The sequence below is a fragment of the Microtus ochrogaster genome, unplaced genomic scaffold (assembly GCF_000317375.1).
Source record: "Microtus ochrogaster isolate Prairie Vole_2 unplaced genomic scaffold, MicOch1.0 UNK122, whole genome shotgun sequence".
Lineage (NCBI taxonomy): Eukaryota > Metazoa > Chordata > Mammalia > Rodentia > Cricetidae > Microtus > Microtus ochrogaster.
The window spans coordinates 290,246-299,314 of NW_004949220.1; the positions used below are offsets into that span (position 1 = coordinate 290,246).

The 9,069-nt window shown below is 42.7% G+C and overlaps 1 pseudogene; it reads right to left on the bottom strand.

Annotated features, from left to right (window-relative positions):
* Window positions 1–1,905: 1,905 nt before the first annotated feature.
* On the bottom strand, window positions 1,906–2,474 carry LOC101996127 (annotated as a pseudogene).
* Between the last annotated feature and the right edge of the window lie 6,595 nt (window positions 2,475–9,069).

The window sequence follows — 9,069 nt, forward strand, 5'->3', positions numbered from 1 at the left end:
GAGAGAGAGAGAGAGAGAAACAGAGAGAGAAACAGAGAGAGAAACAGAGAGAGAAACAGAGAGAAACAGAGAGAAACAGAGAGAAACAGAGAGAAACAGAGAAAGGGGAAAGGGAGATGCTGGGAGAGGAGAGAGAGACATAAGCTGCCTCTTTGGGAGACAGACAGAAAGGGAAAGAGCTCAGACTGTAAATGAAAGAAAGATCCACCTGTCTCAGGGTGAGCAGGAGAGGGAGTTGGCTGGGCTTGTCTCTAAGGGATAGGACAGACTTGTTATCTGCTTTTATCTATGACATAAATTTCAATATGGGCCTAAAAGTTTCAAATGTATTATTTTCCTTTAAGTACATAAATTTTAATTTCTGTTCCTAGTTTATACTTATCTCAATAAAGTTTCACTTGATTGACAGATACATCTAAGCACCATTTGCTCATTACAACCTGCTCCAAATAACTGTGAGCCCCGAAATTGCTGAAAGCTGATGTCAAATAGTCCAGCTGATGTGAATGTTCCTTGTCACTTTAACAGAGTTGCAAACCAGATACTTCTGATGAGTGCCCCATTGTCTGAATTTCCTCCTTACCCATGTCTAAACTTTCAGCTTTCTTGGGCCCTAATGACAACACCTCATTGTCAGCTTAAAGGAGTTGCAGGACGGAAGACATCTTTCCATGCTCCCTGTCCAGAATTGGTTGAAATGCTGAGACAAGGGGGAACTGCCTGGCATTGGGGACAAAATGAAGACCTATAGTGCCTACTGATATAGCAGATCAGGGGATATTTTTCACTAGTCAGTCTTGTTCTGAGAATAACTTATCAAACTGTTCAGGAGTTTCTAGACCTCATGCTGGAAGGATGGGGGTCAACCCTCATGGCTATGTAGACATAAGGGAGAGCATATGACAGCCTTCATCCTTAGCCTTCTTTTAGGTACTATCCTGGGGGGATTGGGTATGGGACTCTCAGGACTAGTAACCTAGAATCAGTATTACTCAAGCCTACATGTTGCCATTGTTATGGTTTTGGTCCCTTTAAGAGACAAGTCACATCCATTACCCTCCCCATCCACTGAGGCAGGCTGATCTTCAGTTTCCAGCCTGAGCTCGCTCTCTTTTCCATCTTCCTCTCGGAGAGGCAGCTTCGCTTCTGCCTCTCTCCCCACTTCTCTGCTTCCCCCCTTCTCTGTCTTTTTCTCCTCTTCTCTCTCTCTCCCTCTCTCTCTGTCCCCCCTTCACCCTTCCTCCTCCATAATCCCCTGAATAAACATTCAATCTCACCCTTCATGTCGTGTCTATCCATGTTTCTGTCTTCTGCCCACCCGCCATGTGTCTCCCTACCTGGAACCAGCCATTGCTCGGGGACCAGCAGCTGTCTCTGCCTGGGACTGGGACTGGCTGCTCCCAGGGCCCACTGTCTGCCACCACATGGCCTGCTGCCACCATTTGGGACCTACAGCATTTCTGCTGCCTACTGCCACCGGGGATCTTGCAGCATTTAAAAAAAGAATAACAGCCATATATCTAGATATAGAGCACTTAGGAAAAAAAATCCATCTCTCACCTAGAGGAGTTCTTATTCTCTCTGGCGGAGATAGTCTTGTAGAACAGGAGTAAATTAGATATTCTCTTCTTACAACAAGGTGGGCTCTGGGAAGCACTAGGGAATGTATGTTGTTTCTTCACCGATTATTTCAGAATAATCAAAGACAACATGGCTAAAGTTAGAGAAGGACTGACAAAGCAGAAAAGAGAATGCAAGGCCAGACAGGGTTGATTTGAAACCTGGTTTATTGACTTTGGGATCTTGTATTTTTTTTTTGTTAAAAAAACAACAAAAAGTGTGTTTAATTAACTGACAACAGAGGTAGTTGGTAAAAAAAGGCAGGTGAATTTGGTCAAGTAAGGATTAGAACCGAGGAGCTCCATAAGCATCTGGCATCCATTCAGTGTTGTATCTATGGTAAGAATTATACATGATAGGAACTCCAGGGATCTTCCAGATTCTTTGTCTGAGGTCCTGATAAACTGTAGCCACAGTGCAACACTTGTGCTGAGTGGCTCTCTGTACCATGCAGTCATCAGCATAGGTTCCTTTGTGTGTGCATGGAAGTCAGTCAAATCGTGGATCCTTGGCAATTCTTAGTGCCACTAAGTACTTCTGGCACAATTTTTCAATTTCAGCCATCACACAAGGGATATACTTGGCGTACAGACAGTCCATCATGGACTAGTACAGTCTAGTTTGGCTTTAATGGAAAAGTTGATGAAGTTGGTGTCAACAAGGATGTGGTGTGGCAGACCCAGCTGTGTATTGTACTGGAAGAATGAGCAGGAGGGATGTTGGGGGACTTCTCTTTCCTTCAGCGCACTGGGATCTATCTTCTCTTTCTTTTTAGGCTTTAATCTATCCTTTTCTTTAAGTCTCTCATCTCTGAGACTAAGTATTCGCTTCATGGTCCCATATTTTCTTGTTTTCTTTTGCGTCTCCTGTTTCTTCTGGATGGGTTTCATATTCTTAACCTACTAATAAAATTCATGAAGGACAGATTGGGTACAATACAACAGATGTCAAATCAGGACTGAAGATACTTATGAGATAACTGTTAGGAACCCATGATTGTATTCACTGTAGTCACTAAAACAAGGGGAAATGAATCAAAGTTCTTCCATTTTTTTTCTCTCTGCCTCCACCTTGTGTCTTATGTAAGCTATTTCCCATCAAACGTTCCATTCTTCAGAAATGGTTAGGGACAGAAGTAACAAGGTAGCCATCTGGAAAAGTATAGACAACCACAGAATGTCCCCATTCTAAGTCAGCCAATAAGAAACCTTGACAAGCAAAAGGCTAGGTTCAAAAATAAAATTTCTGAAAAGTCCCTAGATACAAGTCAATCAGGACCTAACCTATCACCCCACACTCCGCTAATATAGCTTTTCTGGTTTTTGCCTTTAAATAATGCCCTCTAGCAGGGTAGGGTACCTCTTCTTGTTGCTATGCTGACAAGGTCCCTGCTGACTTTTAATGTATGTACAATAAACCTTGCTTTTGCATTTCAGTGAGTTGGCCTCCCTGATGGTCTTTTGAGGTCCCCACAGACTGGGCATAGCACTTTATTTCAAAAGGTTATACAACTACCTCTGACTACCTTGTTATGACTACCTGTTGTTACTATTTTCTTGTTCTGACTACTTTGCATCCATTAATTTGTTTCAAGAGGTTGTTATGATTAACTGGCAGGTTTATGTTCTTTTCCTGTAACTCTACCTATTTTGTGCTTCAAATCCCCAATTAAAAAACCTCTACTGCTGTCGTTTCTGAGGAGCAGGAGTACTTTAGCAGATCCAGGTCAAGGAATGCTGCAAAAGTTACACCAAGCAACAGATCTCACACAAGAGATTTATTGGGTGGATAAAGGCTGCCTCAGAGGGAGGATAAGAGAGAGAGAGAGAGAGAGACAGAGACAGAGACAGAGAGACAGATAAACAGGGGAGGCATGGAGACAGCAAAACAGAGCAGACTGTGATGGCAAGGATGTACATATGTCATATTTGGTGATGAGATAATTGCTGGTGCTGAGTCAATGAAGGCAGGCGTGGGGCAGACTTGTTTCTAGAATACAGCCAATTCCTAGCATTTCTCCAATGTTTTTATTATAAAAAAGTGAAATAGAAGGATTGATGTTGAGGCAGGCTCCTTAGACTGCTTTTTGTTATCTGGGGATATTGATATCTTATGGGACCTACAAAATGGAGTGCTGGCCAAGAGAAGGCTGTTTCACTCACTGTCCAGGGTTTGCAAGACCATCTGGGGCTATGGATTCAAGCAGTATCTGTGAGATTGGACCTCCTGGAGCTAGCTGCTTTGAAGCTGTCCAAGACAGATTTTGAGGTAATACCTGGAGCTGGCAGACTTTCTGTGAAGTGGGATCTTAGAGTTGTGGGCTATCTTGTCTGGATGAAGTAGCATAAGCATCTCTCCAATGTCCGGTTTTACCACAGTCTAGACAAAGACCTGATGGCAAGTGAGCTGAAACACATTTTTTTTTACCCAATGGCCAGCTTTGCCACATTTTAAACAAGTACCAGGTAGAGTTCATTTGTGCCTCATCATTATTGAAGGAGATATGAGGTGTGATGCTGGGAGCCATCACTTTTCTTTATCATGAAATGCTTTTTTAAATAAAACATATTAAATGCCATATTTTGCAGATCACTGAGGAAAGTGAGGATTATCAGTCTATTAAATGTATCTGATTTAATTACTTGCTTTAGGTTTAACTTTGAAAATATATACAGGACACTAAATAAAGCTTATTCTTGTAATTAGCTGCATTAGTACTAAGCATGACTACACATATAGCTCTGAATATGCTAAAGAATCTAATCATCTATGAAGTGCCTGATCATTAACGTGCATGTCTTAACTATCCTTAACAGTTTACAAAATGTTCACAACTTTTATAAGATTAAGGCTTTACATTCCATCCATGTTAAGTTAACCTGAAAAATAACAATTTTGAATTGAAGCTTTTTTAGTTTTAAAATGAAGCTTTTAATTGTACTGTGAATCTGAGTAGACATTAGTAATTTATAAATCTTATTAAAATGCCTTATTTATAAAACATATTTTCTTACTTATCTAAATTTTCTAGCAATTTGATGTTGAACAGTTAGCATAAACAAATTAGTTAGACAAACATCTTAAATCATCTTTTTAAAATCTGAGTAGACCTTTACAATATTAAAATTTTATCATCAAATACAATATATTTTAAACCAGATATTTACTATGTTATAGCAAATATAAGTGTGGTAGTTTGAAAAAAAATGACCCCAAAAGGTGTCACTATTATGGCCCTGTTGGAGGAAGTGCATCATTGTGGGGCTGGGCTTTTGCTGTAGGAAGTCCTCCAGCCAGTAGCCTTTAAGTTACTCACTCACTTGGTATGGCTTCTTATACTATAAATGCCATTGTAAAGCTTGCTCTCACCCTTTCTCTTCCAGCTGCTGGATTTGGTTGTTGTTCCCCATTCAAGCAGAGGACTGTGATCTGTGGGTCTACCCCCTAATAAAAACCCTTTATTATACTCAATTCTGAGCTAGTATGGGATTTCTTTTTAGCATCCATCTTCAGGCTTTGAACTCTCTTTTGCTCAAACTTCCCTCAGAGTGTCTGCAAGATATAGCACTCTTAGTTACAGCAATGTGTCTGTTTGTACATCACCATGATCCCCACCATGGACTGAACCTCTAAAACTCTAAATGAATCACACCAATTAAATGTTGTACTTTATAAGAGCTGCAATGGTCATGGTGTTCATTTGCATAAATAAAACCGAAACTAAGATAATAATTTAAAAATTTAATTATTATACAAAAATCCATACCAAGGCAACTTCTTTTGGAGACTTGTTGTTTTCTTAGTCTAAAAAGGGAATATGATGACATACAGAGATCTATGAATCTTGGGTGCCAGGAGGAGAACCACAGATTGGCCTCAGGAAACTATCCCTGGGTGAGGAGAGATCAACTACAAGCCATCCAGTACCAGGAGGCCTGGGCCCCAGGAGGACAGCTACAACTCTGCCACAGTATATATATGCCTGTGGTGCTGGGCAGCCAGTTATCATTATGGTGAGTGAGTATATAGTGGGGAAATGGGAGAGAGAGGAATAGGCAGAAAAGTTCATGTCCTGGAGAGAGAGTAGAGGGCAGTGAGGAACTAGCTGATTTGGCTGACCTGCCTGCCAACTGGGGCCATGGTGATGTTCAGGCCTGGGCTGCTACCAAGGGCCATGTCTGGGTATGTGGCCCTCCCATAAACCTCAATCTGTGTTGTTGTCTGTGGCTTCTGTGACCACCAAAGACAGTGAGGACAGTGCTGCAAAGTTGGTACCATCCCTCACTGGCTGCAGTACTAGGTAAAACTCCTCACCAACTGCAGCTCTTGGGACAGTAGGCCCTGTATATTTCCTGGGCAACATAGTAGAACTGACCCCATTGTTTGGGGAGCAGGTGAGCTGGCCAGGAAAGCATAAGAGTGGGAGAGCTAGCCTCACTCCCTCTGTTATGCTGTGGCATGGGCAAGGGAGAAATGCCCCCTTTGCCCCTACCACCTACTGCAGTTGAAAAACTAATCCTAGGGTGACAAGAGTAGGACAGCTGATCCTGCCCTCACAGACTACAGCACTCAAAAAGGAGACCCTGCACCTTGCCTGTGCAAGACAGTAGAGAAGACTCTGTTGGCAAAGCACAGGTGAAGCAGCCCTGAAGGTGTGAGAGCAGGGGAACTCACCAAACACACCACTTATTCTATGGTAGCATCGGTGAGGAAATGATGGCTCCCTTTGCTCCTTGCTTCCTGCAGTAGATAAGAGAGCTGGCCTTTGGGGCACAAGAACAGGAGATCTGGTCCTGCACCTCACTAACTGTAGCACTTGAGATAGCAGACCTTGAACCATACCTGAGAAATACATTAGAACTGACCCTGGTGTTGATGTGTTGATGTGCTGGTCCCAACGGCATAGAAGAACTGATCCTGATCCATGCTGTCTGGTGCAGTGAGATGGTCAGGGTAGTGTGGAGTGCTCACCCTGGTGGTGATGATGAGGGAGAGCTGTCAGGTTTACCAACCCAGTTACTACCCAGTCCCAGAACAAAGGATATGATTTGGCCCATCTCAACATCTACTTCATCTGTGAAATAGTGGAGCACATGAAAGGACCAGACATGAAGATCCAAACCTGTAGGATCTTGACATGGCACAAGGCAGTAACAGAATGTACAAAGGGAGTTCTACAAGGATAAGGATCCAGTACCAAGGGTGTAGCAGAAGCCAGAGGCCTTGAACCAATCAGTGACTTATTGCAATAAACACTTGCAAGCAAAGCCATATATGGACTAATGGATATACTGTGTGACTCACTGGGTCACATTACAGCTTCCACATTGAGACTTTCTGTTGTTTTGTCTGTTTTTGTTATGATATGTGAAGCCTGGGAAATCAGGCTCACCAACTTTTGGCAACTGATGTATATGGAGGCCAGGCAGTCTTAATAAAATCAGAGTCTGTATTGAGGATGAAGGAGAAGGCCACAAAATGAAGCATAATGTTTCGGTGTTCCTATAAGCTCCAAGAGGGAACTGAGAATTGATGCAGTTAGACTGCAATCTGGAACAAGAAATAGGCAGGAGTATGCAGGGGGAAAAATAGCCAGTAAATGACTTTAGTAGAGAGACCCAGATGGCTAAAGCTAAAATAGAATGTTGCCCACATGACGGGAACTTCAAGGGCATAGAAGTTGGCTCCAGAAGCCAGACATAGGACAAGGAGAAGAATGGTTAAGTAACAAGGTCAAACAACCATGAACTCTAATTGAGGGTGGGTTCCTATATCAGAGAAGCCATGTAGAGAATATTCAGGACCTAGCAGACAGCACCTAGGGGGAGGCAAAGAAATTCACAAAGAATAAGTCCAAAAAAGCTTAAAGAGAGATGGAGTAGGCAGCTCTGAATGGGAGGGAGCAAAGAGTTACAGGCTGCCACAGATACTCTTAGAGGAGGTAAGAGAGGGGAGCAGGAAATAAAGGTGTCCACATGAGTGAAGCAGGCCAGAGGTATATCAGGCTGATAGGGGCCAAAAAAAACACATAGGTACCTATTTGGAGGACATAGTAGGCCACAGAGAATCAGTAGCTGAATCAATGAACTCTAGAATTTGAAATCAAATTCACAAAGAAAGGACCCATGCATACCTTTAAAAATTAGATCAATATCTTGGGTCAGAGTGGGGGGTTTGCTGGAATGAAGAATAGGTGTGTGCTGGGCATGTGTACACTGCAGCTTGCATACTCCTTTACTTCCATCCTCCTGCTAGGTCTGGTTTCAGCTTGCACTTTATAACAAACTTACAGATCCATTAGCAGTAACTTAAAGATGTGAAGGTCGTTTGCACAGGTGAGTCTGTTACAGGTGGAATAAATATAAGGAATAGTGTCCTAGTATAGCCTATACCACGAAGGTGGGAGCAAACAGGCACCAGGATACACTACTAAGTCTCAACACAAATGTTAGGGTTTCTGTGGAGGAAGAGTACCTAAGTTAGTGAGTTAGGGTCAAGGAGTGCCTCAGAAATCATACTATGCAACAGATCCCATGCAAGAACAAAAGGCTGCCTTATTGTGGGAATGACACAGACAGAGACAGAGAGACAGGGAAGTAGACAGAGAGAAAGAAACAGAGGGAAAGAGAAGGCCATAATGGTGGAGATATTTCAAAGTGGTACTGTGTTATATTTGGTGGCTGGTGACAATGTGACTGCTAGTGCTGAGTCACTGAAGGCAGGCTTGGGAATGACCTGGTTCTGGAATGTCAACAGTTTCTAATATCTTCCTCAAATCTAATTCTAACCTTTCAAACCCACCTTAAGGGAAGGCACACAAAGTACAAGAATGACACAAACAAAATAAAACTTACTTTATTTAATTTCAAAATGATGATTTGGGTCAGTGGTCTTTCTCCTTTCATCTTTGGTATTCACACAATCAACAGGTAGATATTGAAGCCTTAAAAGTTTTTACCTTTAATATTCCCTTACAGGGTTCAATTAGAGACACCATGGCTAGCTAAAGGGGGTCTAAAAATCTGAGTGTAAAGGAGTCTACTCAAAACAGGAATCATCTGTCCATTTTTATTCTTTTCACCTTCCCATTACAAAATATTGCCAGTAATATGTATTCTTAAAACCAGTAATGCCCCAGCCCTATCAGGTTCTGTTCTTCTTAAAAAATAATAAAAGGGGGGGCAGGGGGTGTTCTTCTTGAACACGGGGCACAGGACAGACACGCATGGCGGAACAAACACAGACACGACACGGCGGCTCCCACGTGGGTCCACTTTAATGGGGGAGGAAAACACAAAAGGGCGAAGGATGTGGGACACACGAGGAAAAGGCAGGACGAGAGAGGGGGGCCTCGTGTGGCCCTGCCTTTTAAACGGGAGCGCAGAGGTGCGCACAGGTATCCGTAGTCCAGGGGGAGCATGGGAGTTGTAGTTTTCCAAAAGAACAACA